An 18,836-nucleotide genomic window follows, 5' to 3' on the forward strand; every position below is an offset into this window, starting at 1 on the left:
GGGTGCCTTGACAAGCTGTGTTGCTATAGAATGGTAATTGACACGCTTTAGTGTTTTTCCTCGTTGTCGATGTCTGCGCTAGCGCGAACGTCGAGGATCGGGCTCAAAGCAGTGATAAGTCCGCGGCTAAGAGGGCCGCCACGGCAGAGCGACATGGTAGCGTTGCGCCAAGTTCAACGCACCCATTGGGGATTTTCTTTTGACGTTCTTTGGAGCGTGGCGACGGCGTGGGAGCTAGGCTACGAATGAAGATACGACTTTTGGAGAAGTTTTGCTGTGGCGACGTGCACGTCGTGTTGACGTTCACGTCATATACCCACAGGGGTTCTTACGTGCAAGATTATAGCGACAGCAACAAACCATAGTAACAGCATTAGCAGCAGCAGCAGCAGCAGCAGCAGCAGCATAAGAACGGCAATAACAAGTGTGGCATAAGGGACATTATTAATAGGGCAGCCCTCAGAGATGTTTGCCTGGAGATTTCTTCTTCTTTATCTATAATAGCTGGATCTATGTTATTTTCTTGCTCTGCTCCATCATCTTTACGGGAAGCCGGAGGCCTGTTGAGGAAAGACACTTCATTCAAAAAATACGAAGTCATGCTTGCATGCATCACCCGATAGTAAAGCTGTCTCGAGATGAAGACAGGGTGAACGAGTTTCTGTAATTATAAAGCAACGATGAACGGCGTCGTTATCGAAATAGCTGCTGTCGCCACAGGGGACGACGAATAATGATATGTCTTCTAGCACGTCGGGTTGCTGATAGTACGGTTTACACATGAGCGACGTTGCATAATGACGCGCACCGCGTGGGAGAAGGTGCGATGGCTGAACCAGAATGCCTACTCGATACGCATGTAACAACGGTGACATTTTAGGCAAATGCCAGTGCGTGTCATAGGATATTCACGTTTCCTATGTGCCCTTCTATGGGAAAAAGCAACAGCAACTTTACCAGGATGAATCGTCAAAAAAAATTTGATTGTCTTCATCGCCTCAGTGTTTAAGTGAAGTTTCATGGATAACACAGCGAGTGAGTTACTTAGCTTTCTGGCGATAAGATATACGTGTGATACTAGGAGGTTATGATACAGATTTTCTACGAGAAACATTCATGTCGTACTGATAGTGAGCGTGCCTGATCTAGTAAAAGTAGAAGTGAGCAAATACAGATAAAACTATTTACTGCTTTGTTACTATTATTGTTCATGCCACGACGGAGCTACATAAAGCCCGACGTTCTATATATTAGTGGATTATAACAGGTTTTAGGAATTTTCTATAGCCGTTTCGTTATAGCTTGTAGCATCTGGTCATGTAAATATGCGATCACTGAACGCTTCATTATTTCAAGCCAATAAAAACGAATAGACCCCCTATATTTTTTTCCTGTTTCCTACCCTTCGTTAAGACTTCTACAACATTACTGGACACACTGATAAAGCTAATCTATTTACCTGACTACTATACCTGCATTAAATATTAAGCCTGGATCTTGCACGAATCTGTCGTACCCAGTGTTAACTCTAGCACTAATTGAATAAGGGCAATTATTAGTAACGTATGTGAAAGGGACGCACTTTGTACACGTACACTGTCTCGCGCAGTAAACAATAACGTTATCTTTGCCGGAGGGAATTTTGAGATTTTCAGATCTCTCGCGAACATTACGCTCAATGTCACACAATAGAAATACAATTGTCTTCGCCTAGTTTATACCATTATTCATTCAATGGCGCAGTTTTCGTCTTCGCTGCCTTGTTAGATAGAAATAGGACCTCGAACGGGTGTCCTTTTCAAAATGGGTCATTTATTTCGCTGAAGCCCGTATTGCCTCCGTTGTTACTATAGTTTCTGTAACGATTTCTGTTTTCTCTGGAGACCGAGTAGGTCGACGCGCACCGCTTGCCGTGTGCCTCCTTCATCCTCGTCTTTTTCCTTCGACTTTTGCTATCCAGCGTAATGTAGGTTATTCTTTGCATATCCTTGTGTGATCTTTCAGTTTAGCTTTTGTTTTCGGGCTCTTTGTTGTGCCAACGTCTTCTCTAACATCAACTCAATGTAAACAGCTGCTGGATGCCAATTGCAACCAACTGACCTGTCAACTTTTTTGTTTTCTTTGTTTGGCTTTAGGGAGTCTATGGAATACACGTTGACATTAAGCACGGATGTTTCTGCTTCCACTTCACTAGAATCATCGTCACCATTATTCTTCAAGTTCAAACAAACTTTCGGGGCGGTAAGCCTTCACTGCGACGCGATGTATTGACGAATAAAGATTGCTGCCTACAGCGGTGTTACACATCAGGGGTGGGGGTAGGTATTACAAGGGGTAACACCTTGTAATTAAGGAGAAGAGTTTTCGATCAGAAGGTAAGTGAAGGTTATCATATTTGCTGTTATTGAAGCACAACAAAATTAGCGTTGGTGGTCTAGACCGCAAACAATAATGGTCGCGTATCATCGCTTTCATAGAAGCCGTAGAAATGAAGTACGATTAAAGCTTAGTTTGAAAATGGATATAGTGGAAATACACACTTTTTTTTTGCAGGTAATATAAAGGTACCTTTTCCCCTCTACTAATTATAATTATTCTTATCCTAAAAGCAGTCCAACAGGTCTCACCATGTGTCAAATATGCGAAATTGGACTGAAGTCAATGAGAGCCCGACAGAGGTTTACAATGTTCGGTATATTAATCCGAACTAGTCTTGGTTTCAGTAGCACGCTTTTATCATCAATACCATTACAAGTGTTGCTCAATAAACAAAAATCCATAAAAGATGTCGCCTCAAATTTCTTTTTTTTTTTTTTCCTGCAATCGGCTCCATGGTACTTAGTGCTACGGTAGAAATAAGATTAGTTTCTTTTAAGACCGTCTATGGTAGCGAAGTCTTTATAGCGCTACAACATGGAATTGAGCCTCGGCCTTTATTTCTTTTTTCCCATAGACATAGCTTATATCGTGTTCACCCCTTGTATAGCTTTAAAGCTATCATTGTTGCCGCTCCGCAACTCGATTGCTGGCGTCGCTCGATCGTAGGCGACAACTGACGTGGATGTAACGTCCATACATATTATATAATGTATTTAGTTAATATTATAACGTATAGATAGAAGCTCATAGATACATCCGACCACCTTTCCGTGTACCCGGGATAAGCATAGTCTATCCAGTTCCTTCAACGTATCAAATGGCGGCAACAACGACAACAATAGCAACACATACAATGTTGGATACGACAACAATTTCATCAATAAGCAAACCAGACAGGATGCAATTATTACGCCTCGTATTTTTTCATTTTGGGTTTGGTCCCTCCATCGCCCGTCTCTGCAATCAGTAAACGATCTATAGAGTATTTTATTGTTTCGTCTCTGACCATTCGATCTTCAGACGACATTTTCACTTCGAATGCTACTCAATTAGCTTTCACTGAATGGCACATCGTGAGAAGCAGCAGAATTCGCTCGTTCCACTGTGGCCGCAATTGAAGCATTTGATTTTTGAGAATTGTATCGTCCATGCGTGACCACGTCGCGAGCTTTTTTCGCCGCTTGTTACTAATTGTCTTAACTTCGTTGTGTGTTTCTTTTTCTTGTTTTTAATTAAACATTTTGATTTATTCACGATAGCAATTCTTCAGGACTGTTTCGGCCCTTAGCGGCGACAGGCACTAAAGAATGGACGGCCTTAATTTTTATTTAATTCGCTCTCTCATGTCATTTTGCTTTATTTTTTCGTACAGCCGTTACCCAATTATAACATTGTTACGATATTAATCATCATTATTAACGTGGTTATCATTGGCCGAGCGAGCTGATAGATTGCGCAAAAGCAATTAGACGGTTAAGGAACAATCGCTTGACTCGTTTGGTTTTTCTATTCTCGAGGAAGTGGCCATATATTTAGACGTAATTGAGTGGGAATCATCGAAAGAACAGATCAGTGAGCGAGATTTTATCTCCTCAGAGGTCTATTTGGATCTGATTTTCGTCCTGTTCATCGCTAACAAAAAAATCGTTGGCTAGATACGTGGCCGACGGTGTTCGGCGAAACTCAAAAAGCGTTCAAGTCGAGCGGAACGCTGACCAGTTTCTCGCTCACATTTATGTTATTACTGTCTAGCTTTATATAAGCTACGTTTATTTCTATACTGCGACTGCTGCCATCGTCGCTAATGCCGCAGACGCCGGTCAATTGAAAAAGGTTTTGCACTCCATGCGCCGCCCAGTATCGGCACGTTGCGTTCGCTTCTCGTTCACAGCATCACTTGCAGAATTAGAGCGTAGGAAAATCTCCTTCGAAGGCCTCGGGATCATCTAAAGTGGTGCAGCAGCAGAAAAGATTCAAGCTAAACGAACGAAACATTGAAGAGCTAGCTAGTGAACATGCTCAGGCTCAACGGCCTGTATTGGTTTGGAAATTTGTTGATCAACCGAACCACCTATGGCGTGCTTGTCCTTTCAATGATACTGTCCGACGTTTTCTTTCGACGTCGCCTCTCCGTCTTCGCATCGGCAGCAGTAGCAAAGGCCATTATCTCACAGAAGCCAACACGCGCAGCCTGGAGCGGCCGTTATGTCGCTCATCTTTAGCATTTGCTGCCGGAGGCAACGAGCGCCATAACGACCACCAAGGTTGACGGCTATAGCTAGAGCAATAGTTGCGGCAGCCGCATCATTTCATAAATTCGATTCGATCAGTGGAGTCTTCCTATAGGGTTTGACAGTGACGCAGAAGCTGAGGTTTATATACTAATATCATTTGTTTTTTGTCAGTTTTGTTAAAGCTTTCGGATGTCGACCGCTAGTTGTAATGGCGCTACTGTCACGCACCCGCTGCAAGGCCGCTGTTGCAGTTGGTCACGCACAATGTCGCCAAGATCCGCTTCGCGCACGCTACCAAAGTGGGCCACTAGTAATCGGCAAGGAAGACAATAGCATTGAGACCAAAAAGCAGTAGCAAGATATTATTATAATCGGATTTCCCGTAATCTCTGAGCGGCCTTTTGCGCATTTCCTTCAACTTTAGCAACGATTTGGCAACAGCTTCGCTGCCGTCAGGAGTGTAGGTGGTGGTCCATGCTGCCTTTATAAGCACATAAACTACGAAGACACCTCTGGACTTCGTGAGTGTCCCCAGCAGAAGTTACAAAGTAAATTGTATTTGCTATCTCGATTGAAACTATGTGTTCTTTATTTATTGCTTTTTAGTCGTTTCGATTTAGTTAATGCATCGGTGTTTGCCGGCACGCACCGATATGCGTACGCGTGTGTCGAACGTGTCGGGGAACATTTACGCGCCGCGCATAGAGATATATCAATGAGTTCTTGCGTTTTCGACTGCAGTTAATCCTTAACCTTAGGTCAACCTATAAAATAACGAAAGTCGAACAAAGTGGTCCAGTATACAATCTATAATAGTATATATTTGTGATGTTTTTACGAAGTAGAGAGATTTCGGTTAAGTTATGGTATTCCGTTCGCTTATCTGGTAGAATAGTGCAAAGGCAACAGTTTTCACAGAAATCAGATGCCTTACATCAAAGTAAATTGCAAACACCCGGCAGAGCTGTTATTAAACATTGGACCCAGATACTAGCTGGCTCACCCACCTTGCTTCTGGCTTTGAAGCCTCAAAAAGCAACAATTAATAAGCTAACACAGTTTTGCACTTCAGATAAATAAGCCAACGTATTTTGATTGATGTATCGTTAGCATGAGCTTCATTGCAATTAATCACGAGATAATTACGGATACTGATGTGGCTGGTGATTAGGCTAACGATAGTTATGGCCAAATTGACGTCGCTATTGCTGTTACTGATCCTGCTAAATGAAAACCGAGGAAACAGCACTAAATGCAACTCCAGTCCCCCTATATTCAACTCTATTAGATCTTATTTTTACCATATTGAACAGTGGTAAAGCAATGAGCAGAGATGAAGAACAGGAATGAACGTAAATGTACAACTGTGGTTATTGCCATGGCGTCGGAGACGTCATCGACTTATTAGACGCTGCGTTATTCCGCCGACGCGCTGGCCGTATCGCTGTTCTAGTGCGCTGTAAATCTGCCGACCGCTAGTTGCGATAACGATAGCGAAGGATGATGGAAAACGATGATCACTCAATTGTTTTTCTTTCTTTCTTTCTTTATTGTTTGTCCATCTGTGGCTGGCTTTTCTTTCAGCTGCGTGAAGTCTGCTAGCGCTGGTTCTAGCCTATGCCTAAAATAATGATAATATCCTAATAAGGTACTATTTTCTGTTGTCACTAGAATCGACTGCTGAGTCAGGAGTGTTACTGCTTCTACTGTAGTTATAATTATTGTGTCTTTCTTCATGCTGCTTCTGCACTCTGTTTGCCTGTGCAGCTATTTTTAGGGTTTTCAGTCCGTTTACTATTTCATCTCTTATCGCTTTCCGCGTCTAGGTCCCGAATAGACTCTTTTAAAGGGGAATTGGTGAAGCTAACGGAGGAGGTGAAGATAACCGGACCTCTAGAACGATCATAAGCTGTAATAAATTGTACCCTCATTGAACAATAGGATGACAACCGAGTAGGCTCCACTACAAACAGGAGCCATTTAACTAAACCCAATTAAACAAATCCGGACCCAATTTAAAGCTAAACGTCACCAAATCAGCTATAAGTTCCGCGTGGAAAAAAGACTGTTTGCCAATCTATCTTCAACAATCACAAACATCTGAGTAGTGTTATTGTACTTAGTTTCCATTTAAACACCATATCACAGCATAAGAAGACACCGTATTGACCATTGACATAAATAAAGTGCAAACAATCCCCAACAGGCCCACAATGGCAATTGCTAGAGACTTTTGCAATGCTAAAACGATCAGAGAGATAAGAAACACACAAACCCCTTTACAAGTGTGACAATAGCGATAAACTATGATGCACTGATTGAAATAAGCAAAAGTTGTTCTATCGTAGCTATTACAACTATTATTGTTCCTGCACTTTCTAACGGGATCGAAGTAAAATCGAGAGAGAGCGAGACAGATAAGCAGGTTAAGTTGAATCAAAACAAAACTCTTCCCGGAAAGCATTCTCTTTTTCTAAGTTCTGTCTTTGATCCCACCTACTTCCCAATAGACCCGGGTCGCAGTCGTGTAGTAGTGTTCTTCAATTGCTAGACATTACCATAGTGACTTCTACCACTGACGCGAGCTCTCCTGTAACCACCAGTGACATTGTCGTCCTCGTACTAACAAACGGCCAGGTTGACATTCGCTGTTGTATTTCTTATACCTTTCAAACATGTATCAATTAGAATTTGCTTTTCTACGTCTCTGTTCGTCGTTGCTCAACGCAGTGATTACTAATTAATGGCTTTAAATTAAGGCCAACTGAATGGCTCCTTTTAAGCTTATCGTTCGTGTTCATTTTGCCTGACATTTAATAGCATCTACATTTTGACCTGTGTTGTACTTTTTGACCTCTTGTTCGAACCTAGCGACCAGCAAAAAACTTCAAATAAAAATTCAGAAGAGCAGAGAACGTGATCAAAAGCAAACTTGTGCGTTAAAATAAAAGAGATACCATTTATAGAAGGTGATGTTTGAGCATCCTCTAAACCGAATTTGTAATGATAAGAGGAAATAAGATTGAGGTGAGGTAATAACAGCTTTTGAGGTCGAACGAAGTAAACATTTCCCTGCTAGAATTTCGCAATACATAGCCGTCAGCTTTCCAAAGCCAATTTCGGCTATTAAAGGTGAGGATTCGAGCCCCAATTCATACGCTTACACATTGAATTTATGACTAATCATGACCTCTGTAGGCCGAGCGCTTTCGCTTATGTCAAAATGCACACAATGAAAGATCTTTGCAGTAAATCGTCCGTCTCGATAGATTTGTCACAGTCAAATCAATCAGTAGTTTGTCTATGGAAACTTGCCACCTCTGTTAACATCTAAACATACTTATTTAGTAATAATAATAGTAGATATCGACAATTTATGACGACGTTAACTGTACTCTGCATAGTTTACAAGTTGTATGCTGTAGTTAATAACCTACGAGAGATAAACAGGTCTGTTCTCGGCATCAGTGTGTTATGATGACGGTATTAGAATACTGAGCCCAGCTTAATAACCTACGTGCACATCTGTCCGGCCTGTCTACAGACGGCCTGTCTATTCTACAGCGTGAACTATGGAGGGCAAGAGAATGGTGCTACAGAAAGACTAAACGTTGCTGTACGCCCCATAGCCGCGCCTTCAACGCTAAAGACAATATGTGGGCGGGCAGTGTCCAACGTCGTCTTTACGGGTCTATTGTGTTTTTATCAATTCTTAAAAGAGATTGATAGAAGGAAAAGCGCCAGGGCAACATTAGCAAAGCTATTTCGATGCGAAGAATGAGGTCTTCGGCTACGAATATTTGTCGAGATCTATTGTGAGGTTCAGTGTCGTAGAGGCCTGATCACTGGTTGGCTGACTTCGCCGTTATACAAACGCGGCTAGGTATTTCCCGTGTAACCAAAAGTAAATCCCTGTTATCTACGCTTCCGATTGACTGCTGGTCTATCGGCTATTTCCTATATACCTCATTGAATTTCTATGGGAAAGCATGCCACTAGGAAAGCTACATTTGAGGGTAAAGGTAGCTCCAGAAAGGCACCGTGAAGAACGACAAGTTGATTTCGTATTTACTAAATTCATCTTTTTTGTCTTTGCCTAGTTTTCTAATTCACTCTGGACGCACTTCTATTACAGTTAAAATTATCCTATTGTTATGCTCAATAGAATCGCGGACGTAGCATAAATTAGGTCGCCTACGGGTACGGCCAATGGGAACATAAAGCCGGTAGCGTTACTCGTAAAAGTTGAATAAGCCGACGCGGAATGGCCGACCGCATGTGTTATAATGACAAGGACAGATTATATTCGTTCATTTGCTTTCTTTCCGCCTTAGAATTTCTGCCTGATGCGTAATATAACAGGCGTGAACAGGCAATATTCTGTTTGATCATTCGACAATACCAACATTGGCCCGACCGCTGTTTAGTGGCTCCTAATGGATTTTCTTTGTCATGCGCAACGCCGCTGTCAGCGATCCTGACATGTACATTGTTGTCGGCGTGGATCGACGGACGCCACTGGTCCTCGAAATTAAATTTTCGATGGGGCACGACATCTTGAACCTTTCGCGCAAACGCATTTCACACACACACACATGCACAGAGATATAGAAGACACAAAACATACAAATAGTGCCGAAAAGAAGATCGTTGCGTATTCGTCTGAGACCACCATCTGAGACACGTTGATATTCAGACCACACTGATATTAGCGGATAGACGTAAAGGGGCAGACGCAAAGAGAGAGAGAGAGAGAGAGAGAGAGTACGGAACATTAATTGAGAAAGAGAAACAAGGAGAGCTATGGTAAACTCATCGAATAGGTCATCGTATCATCACCGAACGGACAGATAAATACCGAGACATGCAGATACCACATTCCGCTGTGATGTATCATTGAAATGCTACTTATCGCGTTCTCCGTTACTCCCTCACATTGTAATCAATAGAAAGGCAACGACAATAGCAAACGCTTCAACTACGGCGGCAAAAAGAAATTTCAATATCACCAGCAGCAGCGTCGATCTGGACGACTCTGTCAGCCAGATCTTCTTGGCGTTCGACGAGCGAGCGAGCAGCCGAACGTACGCCTATAGGAATGGCGACTGACCAACCGCCTGCTGGCGATAACGGAGACGACACATGATGGCGACGAAGCGCTACGACTCGAGATCGTTTCGTCACCGCAGCAATCATCATCAAAGCTTTCGTCGCTCTTTTTTTCGTCTCATTTATCGTTGCGCTGAAGTATATCTATGTATTATTCGGCGGCTGTTGGTTCGTCCATTTCATTTGCAAGAGGCGAGAGTGAATCAAACGAGCAGAGCTGCTAGGCCAATTGCTTTTCGATACCAGCCCTTTGGCCTGGAGCGATACTGGATCGGAGGGTTGCTTACGGCCATTAGTAGGTGGCGCCCTCTGTGATATACCCATATGCAGACGCGACGGCGACACAGAGACCAAGCCGAAATAGTAAATCAAACAAGGAAAACAAAAGAAAAAATGATGTCTAACAAGGAGAGAAGGAACAGGACAGTGGGCGCGGTTGCTTCGCTCGTGGCGATGGCTCCTGCCATCGCAGCTGCAACAGCAGCAACAATTTAATTATTCTACAACTGTCTGACTCTGTGGATCTGACTAGTTAAATACAATAAAAAAAAAAAAGACGCGATAGATAGTGCCGGCGCTAAACAAGACCGATTGTGACTAGGCCGCAGACAAGTTAAGGAACCGACCGAGAGGCGATGCTACTGCCGCTGGTAGCATCACCGTCACCTCCGACGCTCTGTGGTGTATTGGGAAATAAAAGCATGAAGTCATCATGTAGTGAGGATAATGAAGATGTATGGCCAATATAAGAGGAACGCTGGAGAAAGAATGGTAACCATGGGCGTATATGTGTGTTGCGGGGCGCATACAGCGCGTGTCATTCGATGGATGCTATCTTCCGGAACTGAAAAATTTAATGAGTAAAGTACTGCACATGATGAACGTCACGAGAAAATCTTGCTAATGATGGTTGCTGTACAGACGCTAGAGCATATATATACAGATATATATTTATAAGGAACAACAGGGTATCATCTGTGAGCGTGTGATGCGAAGCCGGGAAGAGGAGAAACCGGCAGGACAACACTGCTCATCTAGTGACATCTACTTCGACATCTAAACTATTGTCTGAAGGTAGACGACGAAGGCTGACCGCTCCTAGATGGTCTCTATCTACACTTAACGTTCGACCGCCGCGTCTCGCGCTGTTACTGCCACATCGTGTATCCCTTTAAGCAGATTTCGGCTGCGGGTACTTGACTGCCGCAGCTGGCCAGTAGTGACTTAATCGGTCAATGAGTCGCCCTGTTCATGCGATTATCAGTACGTGACACCGCAAGTGCGTAGTGAAAACTAACATGATGTATCATCTGTACGTCTGTCTCAAGATTTCAAGACGCCACCATCGTTCTTGTCCACGCAGCTGCTAGTTGTAACTGTCGTTCTCGCCATAACATAATATGGCAGCCCACGTCCCTTTGTTCTTCTTTCTCCACCCGGAAGTTGCCGAGCCTCCAGAACTCAGCCAAAGGTTACGGCACGGAAGCTGCTGGTACTGCGGCTTGACGCCGTGTCGACCTCGTCGTCATCGGTGGTGACAATGCCGCGTGAACTGGTAACGATCTATGCATCCAACAAAAGTAGTTGTTGTCGCGGTGGACGAAACAGCAAGCAAAGTCCGATGCTGCTGCTGTCGTTGGCGGCAGGAACAGCGGCGCTGGCTTCTGTTTACTTTTTTTTCCGCTTTTTGAAGCGGATCGCATTGAGCGTGGAACGAACGAGTGTGGTCTTTTGAAAAGTTATTGGTGCGGGCATCAGTTAAAGCTTCTAATGGAGCGAGCAATGGCGCCAGCCACAGTCATTGTGGTAGCAAAACAAGCACGCAGCAGCTAGCCAGACTATTTGCTTCTTTCTATCCTTTTTTCACTATTCTGTGTCTGTTTGTCTGTTTTTTGGCCACTGTTGCCACGATTTTCGGTCCCGCCGCTATTGTCACCGCCGGTAGCAGGACGCTGTCATTCACTGAGTGACACCAGCGTCAGCACTGGACAGCAGCTCGAATATAATTTTAGAAATTTTGATTTGCTTTCGATGGCTACCGAATGTAAACCCAAATCCAGCGAACAAACGAGCGAAGATACGGACACGGCAAAGACGAATCTAAAAAGAAGCACCACGACAACAACGACGGCAAAAGGTATCGCAGCGATTGAATATTCATTTCTTCCGAAGAAAAGGTCCGTGGAACTATTGTTGGTAACGAGCGCGAATGCCGTTCTATTTATTATAAATATCGTGGCACTGGGGAGGGGGGGACCTGCAAATGGCTATTGAACGGCGTCGAAGCGGAAAGTTCGTTGTGTTTTCTGCGCAGTCGTGCGCGATCATGTGGGAAATCAACAGCACTTAGTCCCCACGGCAGAAGTGGCCAGCATTCAACTTTGCCTATTTCCAGCCATTTTGGTACCGGCCAGAGGATTCAAAAACGCGCACTGGCATATACACACGTACGAATACGCGCCAATACAACGCATCCTAATGCCGAAAGCATGACGCGATTGACAACCCTGTGGGCTTCTTGCTTCAGGATTGTAGTTGAAGTTCTCCAAAAAAGCGCAGCAGTCCGATAAAAAAATATTTGCTCGTCCATCAATAGCTTGATTAAAACGTAAGAGGTGCCCACCACAGCGGTGACGAGCAGTTCCCGTTTACGATTACTCCGTCCAGCAATTGTCATGTACTTTGTTCCATAGCATGCCTGTCGACAAAACCTAGTAAGCAGAAAAATATAATCGTAACGGAGTTGCTAACGAACGATTGCCCCTGTTACTGTTAGGAGACTTAGTCTACAATAACGACAAGGCGAGCTAATTTAACGTTAACGATTATGGACACCATAATTTCCCAGATGGTGTTTCGTGTCTGGACTACGATGCCCCAAATAAAAGTAGCGTGTATTCTTATTCGGTAAAACTTAGATGGAAGTAATGCTAACTTCATTGAAAATGATAACAATAATACTGACGCATGCAATTTTAAGCATCCAGCATTTTTACCAAATGCATGAATCATACTGGTTACTCTCTTTCAAGTTTCCTAATAGCCCGTATCTTTTCTATCTCTCATCGAACATTATTGCTATAAACTAATGCAGCCTTGAGGCATATGCATAATAAGTGAATAAGGCGTATCTGAACTGAGTTAAGAAATCTGTGTCAGACGAACCGCTGCCTAATTTCACGTCAGCTTCCAAAGAGCATCTACTTGGATACGACTGTTATAAAGGTATCAGGCCGAAAATCACATACATCGGTTCTGTCCTGGCTAGCTATTGTGTCTGTTAACAGGTGGCGCTAGTAGTGTGGTCCAACGAGGCCAAGACACCGCATACGGCAGGTTACGCGCTGTGCCTCCTTCGAATGCGGCCGATGTCCGAATCGCCACACACGAAGTCACGATGTAGCAGCGGCATCGGGTCATGTCCTGCGCGCAAAGGGGCGTCCCGTGCCACCGCTGGCTGTTGTTAAGCGATTTAGGCGACGACTCAATCTAATAATAGCAATACGATATGTAATGCATGAAAGCTGATTTGCTGTTGTCGTTGGCTAGCGCGAAACGACGTTCTTTATGGCTTGTGCCGGCTGTTTTAGTTGTTGCGACGAGACTTTTGTTGAGGTATTATATAATACATCATATTTACCACCATAAAAGTATGAGCATCATCATTATCATAACCATTATGCTTTTTGTCGTAATCAACGTTGGAAACCGCACCACTGTCTTCAGTGATATAGCAAATGTCTACATTGGGTCATCCTAGCGGACTTAGGCTACCTCACCATCAGCTTGGACAACGAACTTCTTTACAGCTCACTGTCTGCTGTCCATTTGCTTAATGTGAGGTGAAAGTGAAGCTTTTAAATATTTTAACACCAAACCCAGTATTTGCTAGCAAAATAGCGGCTATAGCAGCGTCATCAATAGCGATTCGATATCACAAAGGAGTAGATCCGTCTTTGCACCGCCTTATAAGCGTTGTTCATCTCGTTGCGGCAGTTTTGTCATAACTTACATACAGTGGTTGTACGAGAGGTCCGGCAAAAAAATACGATCATCACCACCACCACCACCACAACCAGGTATCAAACTAATTAATGACAAATCTTTCCATATAGAACGGCGGGAGTCCCGTAGGTCGCTAGAGGGAGACAATTATACGCGCCAATGGTGTAGGAAGGAAGGCAACACAATTCAGCATAACGTCACAATGCTTAGACCTGATCGCGTTATGCAACAGAATGGCGTTTAGGAACCCGAACGGATAGCGCCAAACAGTGTGGCCTGTGACATCTGTACCCTTACAGCGGTCTCTCGCGATAGGTGAAGTATATAATAACTACTAGTGTTTAGAGTTGCGCTCTTGTTGATGAATAGTCCCTACCCATAGTAAAGAACGATTGCTTTGCCGTGTCCTGACAAGACGAGCCTGATCGCCTTCCAAATCATAGGGGCCACCTGTTTAGCTGTATCCTCATTTACCCCCTGCTTTTGTATTCTCATTTTCCAATCTGTTCTGTATGATTAGTGCGCATGTTCGATTACGTGTTCATGTGCGGGTCGAAAAAATTCAAAATATATGGCAGTCGCAATTGACAAAGGGTTGGATGGTGGTTGGTTTAGGCTAAGTCGGTAAGACAGCAAGCTGACGACTTTCGGAGATTTGCTACTGGAAATATAATGCTCTCCGAAGCCAGGTTTTTGAGGGAGGGTCGCTATCGTCAATCTAACTCAAGCACAGAATACAAGATCGGCTATTTAGGCAATATTCTTCTCAGCAAATACGATTCTGGTATATAGAGAAGTTTTCGAAAGAATGTAGCTATTCTTTCCCCCCGTTGTCTTCATCTCTCTAAGGAACAATCTATCTAACGATCTGTCTCAATCGTTCGATGGCTTTTGGTGACAAACTGACGCTGTTCCGAGCAGCTATCAAACATGAAGTCAAGTGATGACCTTGCCGTTCCCAGCGGTATACCCAGAGCTACAGTAATGACTGCGAATAATAATACCGACAATAGCTGCAAAGCAGAGAACTCTCGGTAGCACGAAATGGTAGTCTGGCTGAAGACTTGCCTTCATTATATTACATCTTTCATGCTGAAGTGGTCATCATACATAGTGATCTAGTGAGTTGCCGCCCTGTTCACAATATAAGATTCAGTCTAACTGGGCTTCTTCGAGGTATCACTGAAGTCTTTGACCTTCGATCAGAATCTTTGAGTTTGTTGTTGATTTCGTACCTATTAAACCCCGTTTGTGTTGTACATCCTACGTGTAGTCATCTTATAACGACGCTGCATTATACTACCGTATTTTCTTACCAAATGATGGAACATATAGCGAAACACGCATAAAGAGATGGCCAATAATGACTATAGACGACCAGGACGAATTGACTAGGGTATATTCGCATGATTCATATAGGCATGCATAAGTATTGACCCCAACAATCAAACCTAACAATGGCTATTTCCGTTTCTCTTTATTTTTTACTGTCTCGCACGGTGATTCAGCCATCGGCCGACACAATAGACGGCCCTTTGTCCGCAGTAGAAACCTATGTCTATATACCGTTCGGTATCCGCAGCAATAAAAACGTGCGAAAATCTTCACAGATCTCGTTCGGCGACTCTTTACTTCATCTCACTGATCCAATGGCCAGGACAGTTCCCCCATAGTTCCACCGACTCAAAAAATCCTCACGATACTTGGACGACGATTAATGTGCTCCGCTTAGTTCTATTCGACCGTCTCGAATAATGTTCTACCAAGCTGCCGCTGCCAATTCCCAGCTGGTTCGTCAGGCACAATATACTTATTGTGTATTTAAATCGCCTGCTGTGGGCATACAGAGTTACAGTCATACCGCGTAACAGCAGAATTGAGCCAAATGGTCTGATGAAGTTGTTACGATTTTCCCGATGTCTTGTAACGTACGAATGATTATCTACGGACATGCTTATGAACACACATAGGCCGCGTCACGTATTTTCGGTACGGTGTGGTCTTTTGCAATTCTTCGATGTCTCGAAACATCTCCAAGGGCCGGCTCAATTCGACTGTACATAATGTGTCGCTGCATACCAGTCGCTTGACTCGTAAACGCTCTATATAAGAGTACATATATATATATATATATATATATGTAGCTGAGGTGAGAGTCGCAGGTATATCGAGCATGTGGTGGTCGAAAAGGTACACCTGTGAGCGGTACGGGACGTTGTGGGTTTTTTTTTTGCCTCTTTTCTCTTCTTGGGGCAATCCTCCTGTTTTTTTTGGGGAACCCCCACGTAGGCGGATCCGCCCTTCAGATTTTTGCACGGCGGATGAAACAGTGATAGGTATAATCTCTCCTCTTGACGCGCACCGGTGTTGGTGGAACCTGCAGCGACCTATACATACACATATTAAGGGCATGAGCAGCGGTACGCTAACATCGCATACTATGCATGCATTGGTAGCCGTTCACTCAATGCAGCAGTTCAGCGTTGTTCCCTTGGTTTTGATCGGCGACCCAGTCGCAGCGTGGGGTATTTAAATTGCTTTTGTCCGATGGCATTTCTCCACAGCGTAGACATGCATAACGTCGTTTTAGGGCGGGGGATACTAGATTAGATGGAGATGCGGCGGAAAAAGAACCTGAACTGAATTGGTTCCGACCAATAACCCCAAACGACAATTCAAATCGATATTAAGCTAACGAACGTTTCAAATAGATTGATGCCCCCCACGAACTTGATTTAAAATATTTGCGATCTCCGTTAGATGAAACTGACAACCTGTTAGACAAGTGCCATCGTGGTAACCTTTGGGATTAAACACATACTACTTTCTATGGCTAGATGAGGCTTTTTGCTCATGCTTATTTGGATAACCAATCATCTAAGACTAGAGACTCAAATGAAGACATGTTTCTTGTAGTAAGATATTGTGCCGTAACATGCGAAGAGACAATATTCTGTCAAACATTTATTCAACTTTGTAGGTGCTTGAACTTCGTAGAACGTAGCAGACTACATTACCATTCTGCGCTAACTTCATGTCTGTGTCGAAACCAGACTATTTTGAGAAGCTCGGAACGTCGGTAGTGGATTAAAACTGACGAGCCATTATAGAATGTCGGAAAATCTTACGAACTACATAGGCTATTGCATGTGTAGGATACAAAGAGAACTTCCTTTGATTTGATCCAAACTATTCAACGGACAAGGCTAGATCTGTATTGCTTATTTGTCGGAAGACATTTCGATAAATGACGAAGCAACAGAAGCACCAGCAGCAGGACCGCCTTGACAAATCGAAAATATACAGCCGATGAGTTCCTCACGACTTCACGAGCGTATATCGTCTTTTCCAGTCTGCTGTGACTCAAAAAAATTCTGTATAATGTTCTGAGGTGGACTGAAAGAGGCAAGCAGTACGTTAACACAGAAAAGCTGCTCGACGAAGCCTTTTTAGTCAAAGAGAAAACTCTCGCCGGTTGCCCCTGCATATTACACAAGCGCATGGCAGCTACGAGAGATGTTGTAACGAGCACTCCGACATTTTCGTGTGTGCTTATATCAAAACTCATTTTAGATATAAACTCCATCTCAATCATATGCTCCGTCGTAACATCTTCGTCGGTTCTTTGACGGGACCCCTCTCATTCAGTTCTTGAAACGATGAATACAACGTCTTCTTTATGATTTAGGCCTTCTTAAAAATACGAACGATCCGGAATCTGTCGGCTTGATTTTTTCCATCTCCATCAGTCTAACATGCGGCCCTTTTACAAGTAGAGGTTTCTTTTTTGTTTGCATTTCAGATTAGATTAACGGCGATAAATTTCTTCGGCCTTCGCTTTTAACATCGATGCATGTTTCTGCAAGAAGAGTCCTTTCAAAGTTGTGGGTTTCGCGAGTTCTACTTGGCCAGAAGAGTGACACTGGCCCACGTTTGGTGAAGGAACTGATGACTCCAGGTTTAATCATTAGTTCATCATCAAAATTGTCTCTCGTGTCGATTGCACTTTATTCTATTTCTTTGTAAGCTTTTACATTTATTACCTGTATATGTTATATATGCATATTACTTTTGTACGATGAAGAAGAAGCATAGGCCAGTATTGCATTGGAATATATTCCTTTGAAAGCTTTGTTAGTAAACGCAATCAATACGTTTTTGTCAATCTGGATCAATCCAGAATGATTAAATGTCAAAGAGTAAAAGTCGTTAAACAATCTATACCCACCGGCGATTGCTGATCGTTAGGTTCGATGGTTCCTCTGTCAGCAGACTGTCGTCGTAAATCGATTCCTTGAGGCACTCCTTTGCGATATTTTCCTTTAGACTCCTTGGTAGGGACAATGTAGTGGTTAGTCTGTGACAAGTATTTCTTCACACCCGTTCGTCGAGCGATGCGCGGATCTGAAATTCATCGATCGACAAACATTGTCGTCATTGGTAATATAATCATAATAATCAACATTAATCTATCATTGTGTTGTTATAGTGGTAAGAGCGACACATAGATAAGACCGCCTTGTATTATAAACTTTGCTAACAACAGATAAGAGACAATGGGGCAGGCCGCGTCTGATGAGATCCTCTTCTGCTCAACTTCACGAGATATACACAAACATCGATGTTTCTGAACAGTGTGTGTGCCTGCCTGTGTCTGTATCGTTATCTGTGTTCGGAATTGGCCAATAGCTCCGAAAGAGAGATAAAAATGATATCCGCAAATGCTGTATTTCAAAGCACGACTTTTCAGGTATGGACTATGCTGTCCGTGTCTACACAGCTCTATCGTCACCAGTTTCACTATCAAGATTACACGTTGCCCCTGCATGCGAAAACGTAGCAGGCCGCTCACTTCATGTTACCTGCACGACGTTGGCTCTATAGTGCGCAATGCATACGCAAAAATTGTATGTCTACCAAAAAGCTAGTAGCTTTAAGGCATATTACATTCTAAGCAATTTCCGTATATATTATATAATTATTAATGTTGGCTTGTGGAATACGTAATTTATTGCGTTTCATACGTTTAACACTGCTAGAATAAATTATTGTATTTGTGTGGAAGCTTACGTGAGTAGTTCGCACGTTTTTTTTTCGGACATTTTACGG

The 18,836-nt window shown here is 43.3% G+C and overlaps 1 protein-coding gene across 1 annotated transcript in view; it reads right to left on the minus strand.

Annotated features, from left to right (window-relative positions):
• Positions 1-18,150, minus strand: part of LOC111262552 (uncharacterized) — a 34,486-nt gene extending 16,336 nt beyond the window's left edge. Inside the window, exon 1 of the mRNA XM_022836878.2 lies at positions 17,956-18,150. The gene's annotated coding sequence lies outside the window, so the exon portion shown is untranslated. The remainder of the gene's footprint in view (positions 1-17,955) is intronic.
• Between the last annotated feature and the right edge of the window lie 686 nt (positions 18,151-18,836).

The sequence above is a fragment of the Varroa jacobsoni genome, unplaced genomic scaffold (assembly GCF_002532875.2).
Source record: "Varroa jacobsoni isolate VJ856 unplaced genomic scaffold, vjacob_1.0 scaffold_673, whole genome shotgun sequence".
Taxonomy (NCBI): Eukaryota; Metazoa; Arthropoda; class Arachnida; order Mesostigmata; family Varroidae; genus Varroa; species Varroa jacobsoni.